Source organism: Saimiri boliviensis, chromosome 9 (genome assembly GCF_048565385.1).
Source record: "Saimiri boliviensis isolate mSaiBol1 chromosome 9, mSaiBol1.pri, whole genome shotgun sequence".
NCBI lineage: Eukaryota > Metazoa > Chordata > Mammalia > Primates > Cebidae > Saimiri > Saimiri boliviensis.
The window spans coordinates 111,183,113-111,210,928 of record NC_133457.1 but is presented as its reverse complement, the minus strand read 5'-3'; the positions used below and the strand labels follow the sequence as shown (position 1 = coordinate 111,210,928).

The 27,816-nt window shown below is 42.4% G+C and overlaps 1 protein-coding gene across 13 annotated transcripts in view; it reads right to left on the bottom strand.

Annotated features, from left to right (window-relative positions):
- NCOA3 (nuclear receptor coactivator 3) overlaps nt 1–27,816 on the bottom strand; it is a 142,963-nt gene that overhangs the window by 61,734 nt on the left and 53,413 nt on the right. For all 13 annotated transcript variants that reach the window (XM_074406630.1, XM_074406631.1, XM_074406629.1 and 10 more), the window contains one exon: nt 3,573–3,651. The gene's annotated coding sequence lies outside the window, so the exon portion shown is untranslated. The remainder of the gene's footprint in view (nt 1–3,572; nt 3,652–27,816) is intronic.

Sequence of the window (27,816 nt, the reverse complement as noted above, 5' to 3'; positions counted from 1 at the left end):
AGGAGTTCAAGACCAGCCTGGCCAACATGGTGAAATCCCATTTCCACCAAAAATACAAAATTTAGCCAGCCAGGTGAGATGTCACACACCTGTAATCCCAGCCACTTGGGAGGCTGAGGCCTGGGAATTGCTTGAATCCAGGAGGTGGAGGCTGCAGTGAGCCGAGATCATACTGCTACACTCCAGCCTAGGTGACAGAGGGAGACTCTGTCTCAAAAAAAAAAAAAAAAAAAAAAAACAGGCCAGGCACAGTGGCTCACATATCCCAGCACTTTGGGAAGCTAAAGCAGGTGGATATTCTGAGGTCAGGAGTTCCAGACCAGCCTGGCCAACATGGTAAAACCCTGTCTCTACTAAAAATACAAAAACTAGGGCAGGCACGGTGGCTCATGCCTGTAATCCTACCACTTTGGGAGGCTGAGGCAGGTGGATCATGATGTCAAGAGATCGAGACCATCCTGGTCAACATAGTGAAACCCCGTCTCTACTAAAAATACAAAAAATTAGCTGGGCATGGTGGGGCGTGCCTATAATCCCAGCTACTCGGGAGGCTGAGGCAGGAGAACTGCCTGAACCCAGGAGGCAGAGGCTGCGGTGAGCTGAGATCGCGTCATTGCACTCCAGCCTGGGTAACAAAAGCGAAACTCCATCTCAAAAAAAAAAAAAAATTAGCTGGGTGATGTGGCGGGTGCCTGTAATCCCAGCTACTTGGGAGGCTGAGGCAGGAGAATCACTTGAACCCAGGAGGCAGAGGTTGCAGTGAGCCAAGATCAAGCCATTGCATTCCAACCTGGGTGACAAGAGCAAGACTTCATCTCAAAAAAAAAAGAAACAAAGAAAAGGATTAGATGAAATGTTATTTGCCAGCACAAGCAATCTGGGGAAATTCATCTTCACAAGGTGAAATAGTAAATATAACTTTGAGCTAATTCAGATGTTTGACTAAATGCCATTAAAATATTCACATATGGCCGGCCGTGGTGGCTCACGCCTGTAATCACAGCACTTTGGGAGGGTGTGGTGGGTGGATCTCCTGAGGTCTGAAGTTTAAGACGAGTCTGGCTACCGTGGCAAAACCCTGTCTCTACTTAAAATCCAAAAAAAAATTAGCCAGGTATGATGGCACACACCTGTAATCCCTGCTACTCTGGAGGCAGAGGCAGGGGAATAGCTTGAACCCAGGAGATGGAGGTTGCAGTGTGCCAAGATTGTGCCACTGCACTCCAGCCAAGACAACAAGACCGAAACTTCATCTCAAAAAAAAAAAAAATTCACACATAAGGAGGGAGAATTTCTTCTCTTCTCCCAAAATTATGTTTGTGTATGTATGTATACACATATACATGAATACTATTACCCTTTGTACGACACATCTGAACAGTACAGCAACTGTTTTTTTTTGTTGTTGTTGGTTTTTTTTTTTTTTTTTTTTTTTTTTGAGACAGAGTTTTGCTCTTGTTACCTAGGCTGGAGTGCAGTGGCGCGATCTTGGCTCACCACAACCTCCACCTCCTGGGTTCAGGCAATTCTCTTGTCTCAGCCTCCTGGGTAGCTGGGATTACAGGCACGCGCCACCATGCCCAGCTAATTTTTTTTTTTATTTTTTTTTTTTATTTTTATTTTTAGTAGAGAAGGGGTTTCACCATGTTGACCAGGATGGTCTCGATCTCTTGACCTCGTGATCCACCTGCCTCGGTCTCCCAAAGTGCTGAGATTACAGGCTTGAGCCACCGCGCCCGGCCAATTGTTCTGTTATATGCAGATTTTCCCTATTTCTGCCATGTCTAAGACAGTAGGACCATCATCTCTCTCTTCTTTTTTTTTTTTTTTTTTTTGAGACGGAGTTTCGCTCTTGTTACCCAGGCTGGAGTGCAATGGCGCGATCTCGGCTCACCGCAACCTCCGCCTCCTGGGTTCAGGCAATTCTCCTGCCTCAGCCTCCTGAATAGCTGGGATTACAGGCACGCGCCACCATGCCCAGCTAATTTTTGGTATTTTTAGTAGAGACGGGGTTTCACCCTGTTGACCAGGTTGGTCTCGATCTCTCGACCTCGTGATCCACCCACCTCGGCCTCCCAAAGTGCTGGGATTACAGGCTTGAGCCACCGCGCCCGGCCATCTCTCTCTTCTTTCTCCTTCTCAAGCCTGCTCAACCTCACAAGAATGATGATCCATTCTTTATCATGATCCATTTAATGAATAATATATAATTTTCTCTTATTACTTTTTTTCTTTTTTTTTTGGAGATGAAGTCTCCCTCTGTCACCCAAGCTGGAGTGCAGTGGCACAATCTGAGCTCACTGCAACCTCCACCTCCTCAGTTCAGGCCAATTCTCCTGCCTAAGCTTTCTGAGTAGCTGGGATTACAGGCACATGTCAACATGCCTGGCTAATTTTTGTACTTTTAGTAGAGACAGAATTTCATCATGTCTGCCAAGCTGGTGTCCAACTCCTGCCCTCAAGTGATCCACCCACCTCAGCCTCCCAATGTTCTGGGATTACAGGTACGAGCCACCACATCTGGCCGTGACTTTCATTTTTAATTTTTTATTTATTTATTTTCTAGAGACAAGGTTTCATTCTGTGTCTAGGCTTAAGTGTAATGGTGTAATCATAGCTCACTGCAGCTTTAAACTCCTAGGCTCAACCACTCTCCTACCTCAGCCTCTCAAGTAGCTAGGACTGTAAGTGCACACCACCTTGCTGGCTAATTTTTTTATTTTTTGTAATACTGGGGATGTTACTATGTTGTTTAGGCTGGTCTCCAACTCCTGGCCTCAAGTGATCCTCCCGCCTCCAATCCCCAAAGCACTGGGATCATAGATATGAGGGTATGAGTGATCCACTATGTCCAGCCTCCTTATAATTTTCTCCTTTTTCTATTTCTTTTTTGGAGACAGGGTTTCACTCTGTTACCCAGGCTACAGTGCAGTAACACAATCACATCTCAGGTATATGCTCAACTTCCTGAGCACAAGTAATCCTCCCACTGCAGTCTCTCTAGTAGCTGGGACTAAGGCACAGGCCACTATGGCTGGTTACTTTTTGCACTTTCTATAGAGACGGGGTTTCACTCTGTTGCCCAGACTGTTCTCAAACTTCTGGACTCAAGTCATCTACTCACCTCAGCCTCCGAAAGTGCTAGGATTATAAGCACTTGGCCATAATTTTCTTAATAACATTTTCTTTTCTCTAGCTTACTTTATTTTAAGAATACAGGACACAATATATGTAACATACAAAATACGTGTTAATCGTTTACATTATCAGTAAGGCTACTAGGCAAGAGTAGGCTACCAGTAAAGTTTGGGGAAAATCAAAAATTATGCACATTTTTTGCTGCACAAGGGGTCAGTGTCCCCAATCCTCAGTTGTACAATGGCCAACTGTATATATACATACGTATTCACTCAAGTACTCTATGCTCATTCATTTAACCAATAATCATTAAAAAGAAAAACATGAAGCATACAGAGTTTTAATGAAATCATATATTAAGGGAGAGGGAAGTATCTTCAGAAGGTTGAAGACAAAAAATTACAAAGGATCAAATCAAAATAAAACTGAATTACCTGGCTAACCAGTCAAAAGATGCTCAAGCAGTTTATTTTTACTCGTCTCTGAGTCCACCATCCAGCAAGTATTTTGATCCTGAGGACAAAAAAAAAAAGGAGATTGAATTTTTCAATTGTATTTTCTTTATTTAAGCATTATGATTAGTCACACACAAATTAAGTCTTCTGGTCAGGCACAGTGGCTCACATGTAATCCCAGCACTTTGGGAGACTGAGGCAGGTGGATCACTTGAGGTCAGGAGTTTAAGACTGACCTGGCCAACATGGCAAAACCCTGACTCTATTAAAAATACAAAAATTAGTCGGGTGACATGGAATGTGCCTGTAATCCCAGCTACTTAGGAGGCTGAGGCAGGAGAATCAATTGAACCTAGGAGGCAGAGGTTGCAATAAGCCAAGACCATGCCACTGAACTCCAGCCTGGGTGACAGAGCAAGGCTCCATCTCAAAAAAAAAAAAAAAAAAAAAAATTAAGTCTTCCCATTTTTCCCTTCCCTAGACATATAAAATAAACAAAAACTATCAAGTACAACACCTTTTCTTAGGAATTAGAGCAGATGTCTTACTGTACCATTTATCACTACTTCTATTTAAAAAGTCAGGTACAGGGCCAGGCACAGTGGCTCATGCCTATAATCCCAGAACTTTGGGAGGCTCAGGTGGGAAGACCACTTGAGGCCAGCAGTTCAAGACCAGCCTGAGCAAAATAGCAAGACACCATCTCCAACAAAAAATAAATAAACAAATAAAAAATAAGCCGGGCACGGTGGCTCAAGCCTGTAATCCCAGCACTTTGGGAGGCTGAGGCGGGTGGATCACGAGGTCAAGAGATGGGGACCATCCTGGTCAACATGGTTAAACCCCGTCTCTACTAAAAAAAAAAAAAAAAAAATACAAAAAATTAGCTGGGCATGGTGGCACGTGCCTGAAATCCCAGCTACTCAGGAGGCTGAGGCAGGAGAATTGCCTGAACCCAGGAGGCGGAGGATGCGGTGAGCCAGGATCGTGCCATGGCACTCCAGCCTGGGTAACAAGAGCAAACCTCCGTCTCACTAAATAAATAAATAAATAAATAGGCCAGGCGCGGTGGCTCCCAGCACTTTGGGAGGCCGAGGCGGGTAGATCACGAGGTCAAGAGATCAAGACCATTCTGATCAACAAGGTGAAACCCCGTCTCTACTAAAAATACAAAAAATTAGCTGGGCATGGTGGCACGTGCCTGTGATCCCAGCTACTCAGGAGGCTGAGGCAGGAGAACTGCCTGAACCCAGGAGGCGGAGGTTGCTGTGAGCCGAGATCGCGCCATTGCACTCCAGTCTGGGTAACCAGAGCGAAACTCTGCCTCGAAAAAAATAAATAAATAAATAAATAATAAAAGTCCGGTTCAGGTGCAGTGACTCAGCACTTTGGGAGGCAGAGGTGGTTGGATCACCTGAGGTCAGGAGAATTTGAGACCAGGCTGGTTAACATGGTGAAACCCCATCTCTACTAAAAATACAAAAAATTAGTTTGGTGTGGTGGCATGTGCATGCAGTCCAGCTACTCGGGAGGCTGAGTCAAGAGAATCGCTTGAATTCAGGAGGCAGAGGTTGCAGTGAGCCAAGACCATGCCATTGCACTCCAGCCTGGGCAATAAGAGGGAAACTCTGTCTCCAAAAAAAAAAAAAATTAATTAAAGTCAGGCATAGTATTTGCAATACACACTCTATCACAGTTTGTAAAGATGAATAATACAAAGTGGAGGTGGTGGAAACCAGCTCCAAATCTTGAAGAGTGATCAAAACTGATGGGTTCTCTGAACTTGTGGGGGTATTCATTTGTCCAAAATGGGTGCTCAACGGAGAATAAAGACAACATTAATACCCTGGCAGAAGCAAATGCCTAAATGCCCTAGTCCAAAAATTATCCATTGGAGGGAGGGGTGGATAAAGCAAGGAGGCAAGGGCCAGAGGAAAGACTCAGATGTTTCCTTGCCTTCTACAAAAGGATGCATTTTGATCACCAAAACAAAATATTAATTGGGAAATGAGACCATTCTTCAAAATAATCTGTAATAAAATACATGAGCATATAAACAGTAGGCTTTTGAACTTGAAGACATGTTGTGCAGGTTCTGCTGTGATAAATAAGTGAGTCAATAAGAACATTCACCTTACCTTATGAATTTCCAAATTTAACAATAAAGCAACAATCTGATTTCCGCTAATTCCAATGGTATTGAATCATGGTAACAACTGTAACTATGCCCTAAAGTTAATAGCTTTCATGCTGGAATTGGTAGGTCTGTTGGTATGGGGGAAAGGAAAAATGATATATTCACAAGTTACAAGTAACATATTACAGCCATGGCTGTTCCATGTAGTGTACAGTCTGCAGACAGCGTACGGGGAGAGCCAACCACAATCTAGCTGCATGATGGAAAGGTCTGTTGCACTTCTGAAACCAAAATTGAAGGGGAGAAAATCAGGAAATGGGGAATGGGAGGCATATTATATGTGGCTCACAAAGAAAAAAAGAAAACTCTAGATAGTGCCAGGTGAATCTCCCTTATTCAAAATGCTTGGAAGCATAAGTATCTCTGATTTTTTTCTCGGATTTTTTTTAACATTTGAATATGCATATTGAGATATCTAGAGAAAGAAACCCAAGTCTAAACACAAAATTCATTTATGTTGCATGTAAACCTTATACATACACAGCTGGAAGATAATTTTATACATTTTTAATAATTTTGTGCATGAAACAAAGTTGTAGCTTTTTTTTCTTTGTATCTTTGAGACAGAATCTCACTCTGTGCCCAGGCTGGCTGGAATATGGTGGCATGGTCATGGCTCACCTCAGCCTCAACTTCCCAGGTAGCTCAAACCATACTCCCACATAAACCACCCAAGGAGCTGGGACTACAGGCACATGCCATCATGCCCAGCTAATTTTTATACTTTTTGTAGCAACAGGGTTTCACTATGTTTCCCAGGCTGGCCCTAAACTCCTGAGCTCAAGTGATCTGTCTGCCTCCGCCCCCCAAAGTGTTAAGATTAGAGGTGTGAGCCACCATATTCCGCTAAATGTGACTTTTTTTTTTTTTTTTTTTTTTTCTTGAGACAGAGTTTCGCTCTTGTTACCCCAGGCTGGAGTGCAACGGCGCGATCTCGGCTCACCGCAACCTCCGCCTCCTGGGTTCAGGCAATTCTCCTGCCTCAGCCTCCTGAGTAGCTGGGATTACAGGCACACGCCACCATGCCCAGCTAATTTTTTGTATTTTTAGTAGAGACGGGGTTTCACCATGTTGACCAGGATGGTCTCGATCTCTTGACCTCGTGATCCACCCACCTCGGCCTCCCAAAGTGCTGGGATTACAGGCTGAGCCACCGCGCCCGGCCAAATGTGACGTTTTTTAACTGGAATTTTTATGCTATCCAATTTAATTCTTGTAAGATGAAGGGAGAAAAGGTAGGCAGAACTTCTGTAAACAAATCCTAAGATCTTCTGGCCCTGTTTTAAATCAGGTTTCACTTCTAAAATGGTTCTCTTATTTTTGTTTCTTTATTAGGAAAAAGGAAGGAGAGTCATGGGGTGGGGGTTAGCACCTAAGGAACAAGAGAGGTGGGATCAGGAAAGGATTTTTTTTGAGGGGAGGGGAGTAAGGGGATAGGGGGCAGAGTTTCACTCTGTTGCATAGGCTGGAGTGCGGTGGCATGAACTCAGCTTACTGCAACCTCTGCCTCCTTGGTTCAAGCAATTCTCCTGCCTCAGCCTCCAGAGTAGCTGGGATTACAGGTGTGTGCCACCATGTCCAGCTAATTTTTGTTATTTTTAGTCAAGACAGGGTTTTGCTATGTTAGCCAGGCTGGTATTGAACTCATGACCTCAAGCAATCTGCTCGCCTTGGCCTCCCAGAGTGCTGGCATTACAGGCATGAGCCACTGTGCCCAGCCAGGAAAGGAATTTGAGTCAGAAATTATCTAGCAGCATAATGGACCTAGGAAATAATTACTGCTGCCTAATATAGAAGGTTGGTGAGAGGGCCTAGATTAATACTCAAGTATTATAGTGTTGGTTTTTGTACTTGCCAAAAGAATGTTGACCCCACCAATCTGCACCCTTAGACCCAAATGTTAACTGCTGGATCCCCAGGTGGAAGATCATACAAAGTCAGCATGCCCAAATGAACCAAGAATGTAACGATGGTGGAATCTAAATGATCACACTAAGGAACACCGAATGAACAACCGCAGACACCACATGGCAAGATAGAAGATCCAACCAAATCAAGCCTTGGCGTTACCCCATGGCAGAATCCATTTATATCACACATCGTTACTCTCCAAATATAAAACCTGCATCCAAACTCCATCTCAGAGAGACAGAGTTGAGCCCAACTCCTATCTCCTTGCTCAGCAGCCTTGCAATAAACTTTTCTTCCTACAAAAACTTGGTGCTCATTGTTTGGCTTTCCATTGCATGCACAGGGAAATAGACCCAATTCAGTTCAGTAACACAAAGACAAGCCAGGCACAAAATTCTCCCCTACGAAGAAGCATATAATTAAACCAGAGAAATACCCCCAATAGTCACAGAACTTGCCTACCACGAACCTGGAAGGAATACTACTATATACCAGGATCCACGAAGTGTGTTAGTAAAAGTGCTGCTGAGTTAAACTTGTTTGGAACCAAGATTCTGCAAAGGCGACAATCCTAGCAGATTTCTTAGGATAGTATTTTTTTTCTTTATCAAAAACAGTATTATCCCTTTTCACAATTTAGAGTTTAGTCAATCACACATACAAAAACCAAATTACACTGACATGAAACTAAATGTGACAAGTTCCAGAAACATTAGACATCTGAGAAGGTGGCAGGGACATTAATTTTTCTAATAGACGGCTGAGTGTAGTGGCTTATGCCTGTAATCCCAGTACTTTGGGAGGCCAAGGTGGGAGGATGCTTGAGGTCAGGAGTTCGAGACCAGCCTGGCCAACATGGTGAAACCCTATCTTTAAAAAATAAAAATAAAAATAAATTTCTAGTAGAATTAACAGTTTACTGATGAGATCTATATTACCAAAACCTGCATCACCAGGCCAGGCATGGCAGCAGACATCTATAATGCCAGCTACTTAGGAGGCTGAGGCAGGAGGACCACTTGAGTCCAGGAGTTTGCAACCAGATTGGGCAACACAGCCCCTGCCTTTTTTTTTTTTTTTTAAACCTTCATCACAAGAGACCTAAGAGGAGATGGGAGAAAATGAAACATCAAATTAAGCCTTGTTAATAGCAAGTCTGAGAAGATGTGCCTGAAGGCCAGAACAAAGAATAAAATTGCAGAAGAGAAGCTGATACACAGGAAAATCCAAACCATGTAATATATAATGCTGATGTTTAGAAACACCAACAGGGCAAAAAGCAGCCACTGAATATTACGAACATGTTTTTCTTTTGCTGTTGAACATGGAAAGGGGCAAAGACTCCACAATTAATCATATTAAACCCATTGTTCTTTCCAAGCTCCAGCTGGCACTGCTCCCAGGAACTCCTTCCTCACTTCCCTAAAATCACAGAAAAGGGGAACCACTGTCATTGGGAAAAGCCAGCTGTTGCCCAGTAATCTTCAAAGCCCTACATAGTAAACTGGTTCACCAAATTAATTTCAGGTTACTTAAAGGTTGCATAATATTAGTGTTACATTTAACATCAAACCCCAACACTTTTGCAGTTGGGATTATTTATCAAGTGGTAAATATCTTTGGTCAAAACTCTAACCATAGATTTCACTTGCAACAATTAACTGCAGCTCATCTGTAGCTATAACAAAAGCGAAAGACCAAATCCAAGTTGAAAATCGTATGAACATTTAAAGTTATGTAAAATGGGGCCAGGTAGAGTGGGCCATGCCTGTAATCCCAGCACTTTGGGAGGCCAAGGTGGGCAAATCACCTGAGGTCAGAAGTTTGAGACCAGCCTGGCCAATATGGCAAAACCCTATCTCTACTAAAAATAAAAAAATTAGCTGGGCATGGTGGCAACTGCCTGTAGTTCCAGCCACTTGGGAGCCTGAGGCAGGAGAATCACTTGAATCCAGGAGGCAGAGGTTGCAGTGAGCTGAGGTTGCAGTGAGCCGAGTGCACACGACTCTGCTCCAGCCTGGGCAATAGAGCGAGACTTTGTCTTAAAATATTAATAATAAAGTTATATAAAATGGTGCCACTTTTTTTGAGCTATGTAAACTTAGTTTAAGAATTTTTTCCTATTTATTAGTCCATTATTATATATTCAATTAAGTAAAAATGTATTTGCTTCCTAGGAGAACACTGGTAAGACATTAATTACAATTTTTTTTAAATACTATATTCTGGGCCGGGTGCGGTGGCTCACACCTGTAAACCCAGCACTTTGGGAGGCCGAGGCGGGTGGATCACGAGGTCAAGAGATTAAGACCATCCTGGTCAACATGGTGAAATCCTGTCTCTACTAAAAATACAAAAAATTAGCTGGGCATGGTGGCGCGTGCCTATAATCCCAGCTACTCAGGAGGCTGAGGCAGGAGAATTGCCTGAACCCAGGAGGCGGAGGTTGCGGTGGGCCAAGATCGCGCCATTGTACTCCAGCCTGGGTAACAAGAGCAAAACTCCGTCTCAAAAAAATAAATAAAATAAATAAATTAAATAAATAAATACTATATTCTTCTTGACAAGGGTGTGGGGACAAGGAATTATTTCAAATTATAGCATATGCATGTCTAGTAAAATAAGGACAGGTATTACCACATATCTTGTGATATATACTTGAAAGAATCAAGCTGACTTTTCATTTATTCTACATAATTATTTAATAAATTAAATATTTAATTCTATATGGAATCAGCCTGAAAATTCTTAATAATGCAGTGAAAACAGAAGCCTTGGCTTCTGAAAACCTAGATTTTGTAAAGTTCTGCTTCTTGAAATGATCTTGTGTGAGACTAATTCTATTTCAATTAAATGCTTGCTATGTATCTATTAGATGTCAGGCACTGCACTAGCACTTGGAAATAAGCAAATCACAGTCTCGACCATCAATTAATTAGGAAAAGGGAAGCAGGTATAAACAGACACTAAAATTCCTAAAGTGAAAGCTATGTTCATTCAGTAAGCATCTCCTACGCATCAATGTGCTACACTGTGCTTGACATCAGGAATAAAAGGAAGAATCAAAAAGACCAGAGTCCCATAAGAGTATAAGGAAAGAACAGAGAAAAAATGCCCTGGCTTTTTTGTAGGATTGTTGTGTTAACTCTTAAGCACTATTTACAAGTGAAAGCAAGACAAATCCAAAACCATTTATCTCAGCCAAAGGGGGAGTTATTAATTGTACAATTTCTACAATTATGTCCAGAGTTGTCATACCCAAAATGCCTTTGAGTTTCTTTATAATAAAAAACAGAGGAGAAAAAAACTTCTCAGAAATGGCTATTTGTATAAAAATTACATTGAGATACAGGAAACACAAATGGGGTATATAAAGGTAGCTAAAACTGAAAACTTATTTTTAACATATCCAGGAAATTATGCCATACATTTTTGCTTATACAACGATATTATCCACTGATGAACAATGGCACTAGCTTAAATTTTTTTTTAATTATCTTTAGATTAAGGAGAAAACTTAAAAATCTGGTTGGCAGATTAGCTTAACATGCCCACTATCGTTGGCTGAGTTAAAGTTACCAATGGCATGGTTACCAAAACAGGCATGCAAGCAAGCTTGTGCTTGTTCTGCCTCTCTCCCCCCACCACTTTGGAAAAACTGCATGCAGTGCTGCAGGATCACACAAAATAAATACAGGAAAGGGGGGGAGGGTTGGGTGGGGAGGTGAGCAAAGCTCTACCAGTGGAAGGCGTTCCACAAGAATTGCTACAGGGTCAAAAGTTTACAGTGGTTTCAATTTCACCTTTCAGCAGCCAATCAGGAAACAGAGGCTGCATGCTGACCCCTAGGGCTGCAAATGAACATTAACTCATTGGCTACCAGGATTGCACATTTTCCTTTTCTTACAAGGCTTTCCCTTTTTCTTTTAAGGGCAGGGGAGTGGAGAAGTCAAAGAACAAGATAAGTTCAAGGTGACAATTTTATTCAAGACAATATATTTTAAACACGTGTATGAGGGAAGAAATGACCAAGTAATTATCTTCTTTCTCCTTGAAATCTGAGTTTCTTTATCCTGTAGTATCTAACAAACCAATCATTAATGCTACCATCAAGACAAGGAATGAATTTAGGCAGGTAAAGGAGATGTATTTGCCTCCATGAGGCTACAATTCTAAGAACAATTTACAGGATGGTAAAAAGATAATATTGGTTGTGTACCCAGTAAATGCTTTAATAATAACTCAGATAATGAAGACATTTAACTGAATAACTTACCTATACCAACTTTTTTATTTGCATAGATTCCCTACCCTCTCCTCAAATCATTAATACACACATGCAATGTTCCTCCATCCTTTTCATAATGTGGATCTACAGAAATGCAGGCAGAGCTCCAAAAGTTTAAATTTTCTTTTCTTGTATTTCAGTACTCGGGAGTAACTCTATACAATACACTCAGGAATGAACCATTTGTCAGTAGGTACAACTGCTCCCTAATTCATTTATGTAAATTTCTTCAAAATACAGAAACCAATAAACTAATCCATTAAATACTATTTTCAACGTTCTATATTTAACATTGAGCAAGGCTAAAATAAAAACCTTTACTATATACACCTTAACTGGACTACATTTAAAAACTAGATGCCTTTGAAGCACCACAGGATAAAAGCAAAATTGCTGTATTAACTGTTCTCCTATCAAAATTAGTTAAATCCTAAATGAACACATTGTGAATATGTAGTTAGCAGTATTTCTCTATTTGACACAACAGGTAGTTGAATTTTAACATACTCATTGACTTAAATTTATGTTTACATTAAGAATACCCTGTAAGCACCACCACTGCCTAACAAAACAATTTCATGTAGAATATTAGTTCTTATCCAAACCAGCAAAGACACGAGTTATTTCTGGAAACAAGAAAGTAAGCAAGTGTACAGAAATGCGTTACTCAACTGCTGAAGGGTTCCAAAATAACTTCAGTGTTTAAAGTTTATATAGCAATATAATGTCAGTTAAGATGGGAAATAAACTCAGTGCTGATACAGTATTTTCTTAATTCAGCATTTAAAGAAGTAATTTTCTAGTAACAACTCCCAAACCTTCATGATTTAAGTTTATGCATATTTGGCAATAAAAAGACTATTTTAAAATAGACCTAGTTGTTTTGTTAACATGGCTTGCAAAAGTTTTACATATACATATATATAGATATATGTATTAAATTAGGGGTCTTCTGTATATCTTCTTTTTACAAAATGGCCTCATTTTCAAAGAAAATGGATGCGATAAAATTTTACATCAAGTCAGCATGTTAGCAAGAAGCTTTTTTGTGTGTTCTGAATTTGATTAATACAACCCAAGGTCACTTCCTGAAAGATGCCTAGCACTGCAGCTGCAGGCAAACTAGGCTCTAGCACAAGGCTGGGGGAAGGGAATGGGTGATGGCATTATTATTAACACTCAGATAGGATTCCATCTCCACCAGCAGCTATGGGGAGAAGTGGGGAGGTTGAGGGGGAGGTTGGGGGAGATTCCAGAGTTCCTAGCATATTAAGATTGAAATATTTCCATTCCTTAATACTTAAAAATAGAAGTGTAATTAAATATATAATGCTGATGTCAAAATTGTATCAGATATTCTCACTGCCACAATGTATAAAAACATTTTACATAATACTATACAAATCATTTAATGCCAGACATTGTGTTGAATGCTGAGTTTACACTAAAGGATTCAGTTTACACTGAAGTCAACTCAACATTCAACACAATGCTAAGTATGACCTGTACTTTCTATGCAAAGCGTATACAAAAGCAAGACACAGGCCCTTGAAGAAAACAGAATCAGATTCAGATTTCAAAAACCAAGGGTGGCCTTAAAGTTATGAAGGTAGAAATTTAAAACACAAAAGCCTATATTGGAAAATATCTGATAAAAGTTTTGTTCTGAAATTCAATTTAAATTTTCATTTTACATGAAATTCTAAATTTTTGTTTCACCAACATTAATACAAATATTGCTGTGCTTCTGTGCTTAAAAAAATCAAAATAAACATAGTAGCCACTAGAAAAAACATCTCCCTGGAAAAAACATCTCCCTGAATAATTAATAATAATTTATTAAGCAGCCACAATACATAGCTAGGAAACCACAGTAATTACTTTGTTGTACTCTGAGGTTCTTTACACATTTTGATTCATTGATAAAATGGCAGGTACAGTCAGGAAATCTACATGTTCCTTGTAATTTTATACACATAATCTTAGAAAAATTTAATTGTGTGTGCCTTTTTCCTACGTACCAAATGTGGTTTATACTTTAACCATGATATTCCGCAAAGACAAAGAAGCAGCAAAGCACTGCCATATATATATATATATATATTTTTTTTTTTTTTTTTTTTTTTTTGAGACGGAGTTTCGCTCTTGTTACCCAGGCTGGAGTGCAATGGCGCGATCTCGGCTCACCGCAATCTCTGCCTCCTGGGTTCAGGCAATTCTCCTATCTCAGCCTCCTGAGTAGCTGGGATTACAGGCATGCGCCACAATGCCCAGCTAATTTTTTGTATTTTTAGTAGAGACAGGGTTTCACCATGTTGACCAGGGTGGTCTCGATCTCTTGACCTCGTGATCCACCTGCCTCGGCCTCCCGAAGTGCAGGGATTACAGGCTTGAGCCACTGCGCCCGGCCTAGCACTGCTATATTTTTAATGGTTGTATGACAAATGCAAAATCTGGCCTTTTTATCTTGTCTGTATGCTCAAAAGTGCTATTTGTATTTTCCAAATAACTTGATAATATAATTTTGTCACTCTATTGTGCTCCCCACCCTTTCTTTGAAGTCTGATTCAGCAATTTCAACAACAAAACTGAACAAATGATGTTAGATGCTCAAGTTCAAACAAACTGCTTGAATTTTTGAACGTCAATGACTGGCAGGAAATGGTTGTTTTTTAATAGTCACGGAGCATTCTGGATGTGCAAAGGACTTTTTAAATCATTTTAGGATAAGGAAAGCAACCAAGTAAAAACATACTACGAGAAATCCCTGTATTTAGAGAATCTAATACCTAGGTGTGGCTAAGAAAGCCACTTCAAAAAGATCCCATCACATGCCTTTAAAATAGGACAAACTGGAAAGACAAGGGTAAAATTAAATTAATTATTCACACTCCCTCTCCCCAAGACATCTGTGGGACAGTGAAGAGCAATAAATTTTTCCTCAATTTTTCCTGGCCCCTACAGGCATACCTCATTTTATTGTGCTTTACAGATACTGTGCTTTTTACAAATTGAGGTTTATGGAAGCCCTGCTTCAAATAAGTGTACTGGTGCCATTTTTCCAACAGCATTTGCTCACTTTGTATGCCTCCCTTACATTTTGGTGATTCTCATATTAACTCAAACTTTCTCATGGATGGAGGAAGGAAAGAAGGAAGGAAGGAAGGAAGGAAGGAAGGAAGGAAGGAAGGAAGGAAGGAAGGAAGGAAGGCAGGCAGGCAGGCAGGCAGGCAGGCAGGCAGGCAGGGAGGGATAGAGGAGGGGAGGGGAGGGGAAGGCAGGGGGAAGAGGGGAGGGGGACAGGGGGGGAAGGGGGAGGGGGGAGGGGAAGGGGGAAGGGAGGAACATTTCTCACTTCAAATCAAAAGCTAGAAATGGGCCGGGCGCATTGGCCCACACCTGTAATTCTAGCATTCTAGGAGGCCAAGGTGAGCAGATGACTTAGGTCAGGAGCTCAAGATCAGCCTGGCTAACATGGTGAAACCCCGTCTCTAATAAAATAAAAATTAGCTGGGTGTGGTGGTGTGCACCGGCAATCCCATCTACTTGGTAGGCTAAGGCATGAGAATCACTTAGAAGATGGAGGTTTCAGTGAGCTGAGATCACACCCCACTGCACTCCAGCTTAGGCAACAGAGTGAGACTCTGTCTTTAAAAAAAAAAAAAAAAAGACTAAGCTTAGAGAGGAAAGCATGTCAAAAGCTGAGCCAGGCTTTAAAGCTAGGCCTCTTGAATCAAACAGCCAAGTTGTGAATGCAAACCGACAAGTACAGTTTTTTTTCTGTTACTAGATACTGGGTCTCGTTCTATGGCCCAGGGTAGGGTGCAGTGGTGCAATCAGAGCTCACTGCAGCCTTGAACTGCTGGCTGTTCAAGCAATTCCCAAACCTCAGCTTCAGAAAAAGTTCTTAAGAGACATTTAAAAGTGCTACTCCAATAAACACAGGAATAACAAGAAAGTAAAACAGCCTTATTAATGGTAAGAAGGTTTTCACAGTCTGGATAGATCAAACCAACACCATAACTCTTCAATTCTATGAGGGCTGAGACAGTTCAAGAAGCTCAAGAAAAGTTAGAAGAGGTAGTTGATTCGTGAGGTTTAAGGAAAAAACCCATCTACATAACATAAAAATGAAGGCCGGGCGCGGTGGCTCAAGCCTGTAATCCCAGCACTTTGGGAGGCCGAGGCGGGTGGATCACGAGGTCAAGAGATCGAGACCATCCTGGTCAACATAGTGAAACCCCGTCTCTACTAAAAATACAAAAAATTAGCTGGGCATGGTGGCACGTGCCTGTAATCCCAGCTACTCAGGAGGCTGAGGCAGGAGAATTGCCTGAACCCAGGGGGCGGAGGTTGCGGTGAGCCGAGATCACGCCATTGCACTCCAGCCTGGGTAACAGGAGCGAAACTCCGTCTCAAAAAAAAAAAAAAAAAAAAAAAAAAAAAAAAAATGAAAGGGCCAGGTGCAGTAGCTCACACCTGTAATCCCAATACTTTGGGAGGCCAAGGCAGGCAGATCACTTGAGCCCAGGAATTGGAGACTAGCCTGGGCAACATCGTGAAACCCTGTCTCCACAAAGAACAAAAAAATAAGCCAAGCATGGTGGCATGTGTCTACAGTCCCATCTACTCAGGAAGCTGAGGTGGGAGGATCGCTTGAGTCCAGAGGCAGAGGCCGCAGTAAGCTGAGGCTGCACCACAGCACTGCAGCCTGCATGACAGAGGGAGATCCTGTCTTTAAAAAAAAAAAGAACTATGCTTAATCTATTCTGCCTGTGCCTTATAAATGGAACAATAAAGCCTGAAGGACATCTGTATACAGCATGGTTTGCTCAATATTTTAGGTCCACTGTTGAGACCTACCGCTTACAAAAAATCCAAAATACTACTGCTGGCAGGGCACTGTGGCTCACTCCTGTAAACCCAGCACTTTAGGAGGCTGAGGCAGGTGTATTGCTTGAGGTCAGGATTTCAAGACCAGCCTGGCAACATGGTGAAACCCCACCTCTACTAAAAATACAAAAATTAGGTAGGCATGGTGGTGTGTGTCAGTATTCCCAGCTACTCTGGAGGCTGAAGCACAAGAATCACTTGAACACAGGAGGTAGAGGTTATGGTGAGCCGAGACCATGCCACTGCCCTCCAGCCTGGGCAACAGAGCAAGACACTGTCTCAAAAAAAAAATTAACCAGGCGCAGTGACTTACGCCTGTAATCCCAGTACTTTGGGAGGCCAAGGCAGGTGGATTATCTTGGAGGTCAGAGGTTCTAGACCAGCTTGGCCAACATGGTGAAACCCCATCTCCAGTAAAAATACAAAAATAAGCCAGGCGTGGTAACTCACGCCTGTAATCCCAGCTACTCAGGAGGCTGAGGCAGGAGAAGTGCTTGAACCTGAGAAGCAGAGGTTGCAGTGAGCCAAGACTGTGCCACTGCACTCCAGCCTGAGTGACAGAGGAAGACCCTGTCTGAAAAGAAATATGTATGTATATACTACTGCTCGTTGACAATGCACCTGGTCACCCAAGAGCTCTGACAGCAATATACCAAGGGATTAATGTTGTTTCATGCCCATTAACACAGCATCCATTCTGCAGCTCATGGATTATGGAGTAATTTTACCATTTAAAATATATTTCATAAGGTTATAGCTGCCATAGATAGTGATTCCTGTGATGGATATGGGCAAAGTGAAATGAAAACCTCCTGGTAAAGATATGCCATTCTAGATGCCATTGAGAACATTTCTGATTCATGGGAGGAGATCAAAATATCAATACAAATAGGAGTTTGAAAAAAGTTGATTCCAACTCTAACGGATGACTTTGAAGGGTTCAGTACTTCAGTAGAGGAAATAACTGCGAATGTGGTGGAAACAGGAAAAGACATGGAATCAGAAGATGTGACTGAATAACTGTAACCTTATGATAAAATTTCAACAGATGAGGAGTTTGAGGAGTTGCTCCTCTTTCTTTGGAAACAGGGTCTTACCCTATCACTCAGGCTGAAATGCAGTGGCCTGACACAGCTCATTGCAGCCTCAACTACCCAGGCTCAAGCAATCCTCCTGCCTCAGCTTCCTGAGGAGCTTGAGTACAGGCATGCACCACCAAACCTGGCTAATTTTTGTATTTTTTAGAGATGGAGTTTCACCATGTTGCCCAAGCTGGTCTCAAACTCATGGGCCCAAATGATCCGCCTGCTGGGATTACAGTTTTGAGCCACCACACACCCAGCCTTAAGGAGTTGCTTCTTATAGATGAGCAAATAACGTAGTTTCATGAGATGGCATCTATCCCTGGTGATGATTCTGTGAACATCCATTGAAATCATTAAAAAAGGACCTAGAGTATTACATAAACATAGTTTCTTAAAGGAGCAGCAGGGTTTTGAGAGGGCTGACTTCTGTTCCTGCTGCTGTTAAGACAGGGTCTCTCTCTGTCACCCAGACTGGAGTGCAGTGGCACAATCTCAGCTCACTACAACCTCCACCTCTCAGTTTCAAGCAATTCAATTCTCATGCCTCAGCCTCCCTAGTAGCTAGGATTACAGGCATCTACTACCACGTCTAGCTAATTTTTGTATATTTAGTAGAGACAGGGTTTTGCCATGTTGGCCAGGCTGTTCTAAAATTCCCAACCTTCAGGTGATCTGCCCGCTTCAGCTTCCCAAACTGCTGGGCTTACAGGCATGAGCCATGGCGCTCCTTTGTCCCAGTCACCCCAGTCTTCATTAACTACCACCCTGATCAGTCAGCCGTTTATTTTTTAAAAATTACTTTTCATCTTAAATTGTAGCAAAATAAAAAACAGAAACAAAAAATACATGTATTTTATTTTTTTGGAGGGGGAGACAGGGTCTGGCTGTGTTGCCCAGGCTGGAGTGCAATAGCACAATCTTGGCTCACTGCAACCTCTGCCTCCCAGGCTCAAGCGATCCTCCCACCTCAGCCTCCTGAGTAGCTGTGACTACAGGCATGTCCCCACCATGCCCAGATAATTTTTGTATCTTTTTATAGAAATGGGGTCTTGCCCAGGTTGGTCTCAAACTCCTGGGCTCAAGTGATCCTTCTGCCTCAACTTCTCAAAGTGTTGAGATTATAGGCATGAGCCACCATGCCTGGCCAGTTTTTTAATTAATTATTATATACATATTTTTGTAGAGACAGGGTCTCCCTATGTTGCCCAGGCTGGTCTTGAATTCGTTGGCTCAAGTGATCCTCCTGCCTCAGCTTAGGAGGCTGAGGCAGGAAAACTGCTTGAACCTAGAAGGCAGAGGTTGTTGTAAGCTGAGATCACACCACTGCACTTCAGCCTGGGTGACAGAGTGAAACTCGTCTCAAAAAAATAATAATAATTAAATTTGTCCCAGTCACTGCAGCCTTCATTAATCGCCTTCCTGATCAGTCAGCAGCCATCAATACTGAGGCAAAACACCCTCAGCATCAAGATTTATAGCTTTCTAAATGTTAAGATGAGCATCAGCATTTTTTTTTTTTTTTTTTTTTTTTGAGACGGAGTTTCGCTCTTGTTACCCAGGCTGGAGTGCAGTGGCGCGATCTCGGCTCACCGCAACCTCCGCCTCCTGGGTTCAGGCAATTCTCCTACCTCAGCCTCCTGAGTAGCTGGGATTACAGGCACGCACCACCATGCCCAGCTAATTTTTTGTATTTTTAGTAGAGACGGGGTTTCACCATGTTGACCAGGATGGTCTCGATCTCTTGACCTCGTGATCCACCCGCCTCGGCCTCCCAAAGTGCTGGGATTACAGGCTTGAGCCACCGCGCCCGGCCAAGCATCAGCATTTTTTAGCGGTAATTTTTTTTTTTTTTTTAAAGACAGAGTCGTCAGGCTCTGTCATTGAGGCTGGAAGATAGTGGCACAATATTGGTTCAATGAAGCCTTCACCTCCCACCTCAAGCGATTCTCCCACTTCAGCCTCCCAAGTAGCTGGGATTACCAGCACACACCACCACCACACCTGGCTAATTTTTATATAGTTTTGGTAGATATGGAATCTTGCCATGTTGCCCAAGCTGTTCTCTAATTCTGGAGCTCCAGGGATCCACCCACCTCAGCCTCCCAAAGTGCTGAGATGAGCCACCCCACCTGGCCACAATAAAGTGTTTTTTGTTTGTTTGTTTTTTTTAATTAAGGTATATACATTGTTTCTTTAGACATATGCTACTGCACACTTAATACAGTGTAAACATAACTTTTTATGCACTGCACTGGGAAACAAAAAAATTTGTGACTCATTTTATTACAATATTCATTTTATCACAGTGGTCTGAGGTATGCCTCTATTTTCTTCTACCATGTGAACTATTACAAAGATAACGTAGAAAAAAGCACAGACTTACAGTAGCTACCTAGCTTCTTGCCGCAGTCTGGCACAAAGGAACTGCCATCATTCCTCCCTGGTTCTATTCAATGCATTCCTCACTTGGCAAGGAAAGTAAACTCAACTGAAGCCACAGCAGTTTGCTGCCTGGTCTTCTTCCGGAAGCAATGCAGCTTCTGTGCCAAAAATAGAACTTGAAAGGAAATACTGACTATAAAACAAAAGCAAACAAAATAGTGGCCTGCATGTCTTCTTACTCTGCCAGAGTTGTTTTTAACAAAAGACTCAAAAGCCATCGAGAATGGTGGTTCATGCCTGTCATCTCAACCCTTTGGGAAACTGGAGGAACCCTTGAGGCCAAGGGTTCAAGACCAGCCTTGACACAGAAAGACCCCATCTCTACAAAAAAAGAATAAAATAAGTAGCCAGGCATGGTGGCTCACACCTGTAATTCCAGCACTTTGGGGGGCCAAGGTGGGTGGATCACCTGAGGTCACGAGTTTTGAGACCATACTGGCCAACACGGTGAAACACTGTCTCTACTAAAAATACAAAAAATTAGCTGGGCATGGTGGCAGGTGCCTGTAATCCCAGCTACTTGTGAGGCTGAGACAAGAGAATCACTTGAACCAAGGAGGGAGAGGCTGCTGTGAGCCAAGACCATGCCATTGCACTCCAGGCTATGCAACAACAGCGAAACTCAGTCTCAAAGAAAAAAGAAAGAAAAGAAAATAATGAGCCAGGTGTGATAACACAAGCCTTTAGCTCAAACTACTTGGGAGGTTGAGGTGAGAGGATGACTTGAGCCCAGGAGTTTGAGGTTGCAGTGAGCTGTGACTGCACTACTGCTCTGCACTCTGGGCAATAGTGCAACAACATAACTTTAAAAAAAAAAAGACAAATATTTTCTGTTACGTCAAACTGGATGGACTGGCCATCATATAATTTAAAAATTCTGTTTAAGAAAAATACAAAGTATGGCCGGGCACGGTGGCTCACACCTGTAATCCCAGCACTTTGGGAGGCCAAGGCAGGTGGATCACACAAGAGATCCAGACCATCATGGCCAACATGGTAAAACAGTGTCTCTACTAAAAACAAAAAAAATTATCTGGGCATGGTGGCACACGCCTGTAGTTGTAGCTACTCAGGAGGCTGAGAGAGGAGAATTGCCTGAACCTGGGAGGCAAAGGTTGCAGTGAGCCAAGACTACACCACTGCACTCCAGCCTGGGCGACAGAGCAAGACCCCGGCTCAAAAAAAAAAAAAAAAAGCCAAACTATAGAGACAATGAAATGATCAATGGTTGCCTGAGATTGCAGGGAAATGGGAATGAATAAGTGGAGCATAGATTTTTAGGGTAGTGAAACTACTCTGTATGATGTTTTAATGGCAGGTCATTGTAAATTTGCCAACACCCACAGAATATACAACATCCTATGAATTAACCCTAATGTACGCTATGAACTAGGTGATGATGTTTCCGCATAAATTCATCAACTGTAACAAATGCACCACTCTGGCAGGGGGTTGTTGATAATAGAGGAAGATAAGCACATATGGAAAACCTCTGTACCTTCCTCCAAATTTTCCTATAACCTTAAACTGCTCTAAAAAAACATAGCCTGAGCAAGGTGCAGTGGTTCATGCCTGTAATCCCAGCACTTTGGGAAGCTGAGGCAGGAGGATCACTTAAGGCCTCGAGTTACAGACAAGCAAGCAACATAGCAAGACCCTATCTCTATGAAATTTAAAAAAAAAAAAAAAAAAAAAATTCACTGGGCATGCTGGCACAGGCCTGTAGTCCTAGCTTCTTGGGGAGGCTGAGGCAAGAGGATCACTTGAGCCCAGGAATTAGAAGCTTCAGTGAGCTACAAATATGCCACTGCACTGTAGTCTGGGCAAAAGATCAAGACCCTGCCTCTTTAAAAAAAAAAAAAAAAAAAAAACTACTTAAAAAAAAAAATTGGTGCCGGGCGCGGTGGCTCGAGCCTGTAATCCCAGCACTTTGGGAGGCCAAGGCGGGTGGATCACAAGGTCGAGAGATCGAGACCATCCTGGTCAACATGGTGAAATCCCGTCTCTACTAAAAACACAAAAAAATTAGCTGGGCATGGTGGCGCGGGCCTGTAATCCCAGCTACTCAGGAGGCTGAGGCAGGAGAATTGCTTGAACCCAGGAGGTGGAGGTTGCGGTGAGCCGAGATCGCGCCATTGCACTCCAGCCTGGGTAATAAGAGCGAAACTTCGTCTCAAAAAAAAAAAAAAAATTGGCCAGCCCAGTAGCTCAAGCCCATAATCCCACACTTTAGGAGACTGAGGCAGGCAGACTGCTTGAGCTCAGGAGTTCCAGACCAGCTTGGGCAACATGGCAAAACCCTGTCTCTACAAAACATATAAAAAATTAGCAGAGCATGATGACATGCATCTGTGGTCCCAGCTACTCAGGAGGCTGGAGGCTGTAGAGGGAGGATCTCCTGAGCCCCACAGGTGAAGATGCAGTGAGCCAAGATCATACCACTGAACTCCAGCCTGGGTGACAATGAGACTCTCTCTCACAAGAAAGAAAAAATTCACGAGGGATGAGACTACATATTGGGTACAGTGTGCACTGCTCGGGTACACCTAAAAACTCAGAAATCACCACGAAAGAACTCATTCATGCAACCAAAACCATCCATAACCCAAAAACTATTGAAATAAAAAAATCTTTTTAAGTCGAAGCAAGGCACAGACTGAGAAAAAGGTTTAACACATCAAGGATTTACTCCAAAATACATAAAGAACTCTTCAATGACAAAATGGTAACATAAGAAACCAGTTAAAAGATGGACAAAAGACATCTCACTGAAGATATACAGATGGCAAATAAGCATATGAAGATGCCGAACATGTCATTAAAGGACTACTAATTACAACAATGAGATACTACAACATACTTATTGGAATGGCTAAAATCATTTTTAAAAACTGACAATACCAAATGTTATGAGCATGCAAAGTAAGAAGTCTCATTCATTGCTGGTGAGGATGCAAATGGTACAGCCAGTTGGGAAGACAGTTTGGCAGTTTTTCACAAAGCTAAAACCTAGCTTAACCATGTGATCCGGCAATCACACTTCTAGGTATTAATCCAATTATGATCCAGCAATCATACTTCTAAGTATTTATCCACTTATGATCTAGCAATCACACCTCTAGGTATTCATCCAATTGAGTTGAAAACATGTCCTCATGGCCCGGCACAATGGCTCATGTCTGTAATACCACCACTTTGGGAAGACAAAGCAGGCAGATCACTTCAGATCAGGAGTTCGAGGCCAGCCTGGCCAACATGGTAAAACCCTGTCTCTACCAAATATACAAAAAGCCAGCCATGGTAGCACACGTCTGTAATCCCAGCTATCCGGTGGCTGAGGCAGGAGAATTGCTTGAAAACAAAAGACAAAGGTTGCAGTGAGCCAAGATCATGCCACTGCACTCCAGCCTGGGCAACAGAGCAAAACTGTCTCCAAAAAAAATGTAAGGTCAAGTGCAGTGGCTCACACCTGTAATCCCAGCACTTTGGGAGACCAAGGCAGGGGGATCGCCTGAGGTCAGGAGTTCAAGACCAGCCTGGTCAACATGGTGAAACCCCGTCTCTATTAAAAATACAAAAATTAGGCCAGGCATGGTGGCTCACACCTGTAATCCCAGCACTCTGGGAGGCAGAGGCGGGCAAAGCGCCTAAGGTCAGGAGTTCAAGACCAGACTGGTCAAGATGGCGAAACCCCATCTCTACTAAAAATACAGAAATTAGCTGGTTGTGGTGGTGTGAGCCTATGCCCAGCTACTTGGGAGGCTGAGACACGAGAACTGCTTGAACCAGGGAGGCGGAAGTTGCAGTGAGCGGAGATCATGCCGCTGCACTCCAGCTTGGGTGAAAAGAGCAAGACTCCATTTCAAGGGAAAAAAAAAAATCACTGAGGAGTAGGCCAAGTGCGTTGGCTCACACCTGTAATCCCAGCACTTTGTGAGGGCAAGGTGGGAGGATGCTTGAACACAGGAGTTCAAGACCAGCCTGGGCAACACAGAGATCTCTCCCCAATCTCTAAATAAATAACTAAAGAGAAAGAAAACCTGCCTGAACAGATTCTTTTTTCTTGAGATGGAGTCTCACTCTGTCACCCAGGCTGGAGTGCAGTGAGCCAAGATCTGTTCAGGCCGGGCACAATCTCGGCTCACTGCAACCTTCAACTTCCTGGTTCAAGCAATTCCCCTGCCTCAGCCTCCTGAATAGCTGGGATTACAGGTGCACACCATCACATCCAGCTAATTTTTTGTGTTTTTAGTACAGACAGCATTTCACCACGTTGGCCCGACTGGTCTCAAACTCCTGACCTCAGGCAGTTTGCTTGCCTCGGCCTCCCAAAGTGCTGGGATTACAGGTGTGAACCACTGCACCCGGCCTGAACAGATTTTTAATGCAGGTGAAAATGCCCTATTCTGGGGAAGAAAAAAATACCACAAAGGACATTTATCCAGTAAGAAAGAGAAGCAAACATCAGGATATAAGGCAGGAAGAGACAGGCTAACTCTACTGTTTTGTACAAATGCAGTGGGGTTTATGATCAGGACTGACCTCAACTAAGAAGCTGCTAACCACCACCTCCCTTCCCTGCCCCAAACCTTGAAGGGAAAAGATAAACATCAGCTGCCAGTTTTGGGGTTGTATAAGAAGGCCTGGAGAACAAGAACCCTTTTTCTGGGTTGAGTCCATAAATGCTTTGTCCCTGAAGTCAGGAAGTGCCTTGCCAATAAGGAATTGCCTTTTAAAGTTCTTTTACTACTGGACAATGCCCTGACCACCCAGAAGCCTACGAGTTCAACAATGAAGGCATCAGGTTGGTTTACCTGCCCCCAAACATGGTAACTCTAACTCAGTCTGAAGATCGGGAATCATAAGAACCTTTAAGGCTTATTACACATAGTACTCTATGGGAAGGATTACGGATGCTATGGAAAAGAACCCGGATAGAGAAAACATCATGAAAATCTGGAGGGATTACACCACTGAAGACATGATCATTGTTACAGAAAAAGTTGTGAAGGGCATCAAATACAAAACAACAAATTCCTGCTGGAGCAAACTGTCCAGATGCAGTGCATGACTTCACAGGATTTACAACAGTGCCTATCAAAGAAATCATGAGAGGCTGTGGACATGGAGGGAAAAAAAAGTGAAAAAAGTAGGGAGTGAAGGGGTTTTAAGATATGGATCTTTGGCCGGGCGCGGTGGCTCAAGCCTGTAATCCCAGCACTTTGGGAGGCCGAGGCGGGTGGATCACAAGGTCAAGAGATCGAGACCATCTTGGTCAACATGGTGAAACCCCGTCTCTACTAAAAATACAAAAAAAAAATAGCTGGGCATGGTGGTGCGTGCCTGTAATCCCAGCTACTCAGGAGGCTGAGGCAGGAGAATTGCCTGAACCCAGGAGGCGGAGGTTGCGGTGAGCCGAGATCGCGCCATTGCACTCCAGCCTGGGTAACAAGAGCGAAACTCCGTCTCAAAAAAAAAAAAAGATATGGATCTTTGAGAAATCTAATTGCTAAAAGATACCACACACCAGAGGAATTCACAGAAGACAACTTGATGGAGATGAGGGCTTCTGAACCAGTGCCAAACAATTAGGAAAATGAGTTACAAGCAGCAGCATCAAAAAAGAAATTGACATTAGACAATCTGGCAGAAGGGTTTCCAATTATTCAAGACTGCTTTTGACTTCTTTTGACTTCCTTTACTGATAAGGACACTGCAACTGATGCAAACAGCGGAAGAACTGGTAGAATACAGAAACGTTTTTAGAGACACGAAAAGGCAAACAAGTCATAAAAAACTACAATCAATTTCCCTAAAGTCATACGAAGTATACCTGTCTCTCCCTCCACTTCCACCTCTCCCACCTTTTACCCCCGAGACAGCAAGATCAAGCCCCTCTTATTCCTCCTGCTCCTCCAACATGAGGATGAGGATGAAGACCTTTAGGATGATCTACTTCCACTTACTGAGTAGCACATAGACTCTTCCTTATGCTTTTCTTTCCTCTAGCTTACTTTATAATAAGAATATAGTATATAAGGCCAGGCACAGTGGCTGAAACCTGTAATCCCAACATTTTGGGAGGCTGAAGCAGGCAGACCACTTGATTAAAGGGACAGGGGGCCAGGGCAGCAGAGAGGTACATATAGTCAATATTGAACATTTCCAGAGATCCTGGAAGAGAGAAAATCATTTCACATCCAGAGGTCAAAACTTCATCTGGAAGTTGCTTAACAATATTTAAGAAGTATCTAAAAATAATCTCATAATATTTGAGAAATTCTCTGAAGAAGACATTATGTTGTACATAAGAATACTGTTTTGGTTACAAGGATAAGGAAAGTAAAACACCATTGAAAAACAGGAACAAGGCCAGGTACAGTGAGTGGCTCACACCTGTAATCCTAGCACTATGGGAGGCCAAGGCAGGAGGATCTCCTGAGACCAGGAAACCAGCTTGGTAGCAAAGAAATAAAATTTTAAATATTAGCCAGGCATGTGGCACATGCCGCCATACTTGAGAGGCTGAAGTGAAAAAATCTCTTGAGCCCAAGAGATCAGGCTGCAATCAATTATGATCACATCACTGTACTCCAGCCTGCATGACAAAGTGAGACTATCTCTAAACGGTGTGGGGTGGGGGGAGAGAATAAATTTTCCATCAAATAATTTGTGGTACTAGTATAAATCTAGACTCAAGAGGTTAAAATACAGTTAAAAGACAACAACACCGCTACTACAGTTTTCCAGAATTTAAAACACATACATACACAATTATGAATTAATGTCATGCTATAAAACACCAAATGTCTTTAGTCTTCTGTTCTAGGAATGGTGGCTGGAATTCTGCCAAACACAGAGGAGAAAACCTCTGACTCCTCCACATCTTGCAGTATGTGAGGAGACTAGCCAGCCAAGAAAAAGATGCAATCATGTATAGCATGGTAGAGAAATGCCATAAAATGACAAACTTAATAGAAAATTAGAAGTCAGACTTCGGATACAGTCTGCATAGTTGAGGGCTTCATCTTAAAATATACATAAAAATATCTTACGGAGTTATTGTGAGAACTATGTTAATTACATGAAAGAATTAAAATACGCAGATCCTAATATTTGTACCAAGTGCTTAATAAATAGTAAATATTGATATTATTGTACTATGAAAGAAGAATCTCAGGAAACAAAGATCCACATAGCAAAAGTTACATTCTGAGAATTAAAGTTTTTTCTGTCACTACTAACTGCTCCTCATTCCTTTAGCTTCTCCTGTAACAATACTTTTCTAAACTGTCTCACCTCTCCTCACCAAAAACAAAAAATTTCTTACAAAAATTAGTTATGAATGTGGTGGCTCATGCCTGTAATCCCAGCACTTTGGGAAGCCAAGGAGGACAGATCATTTGA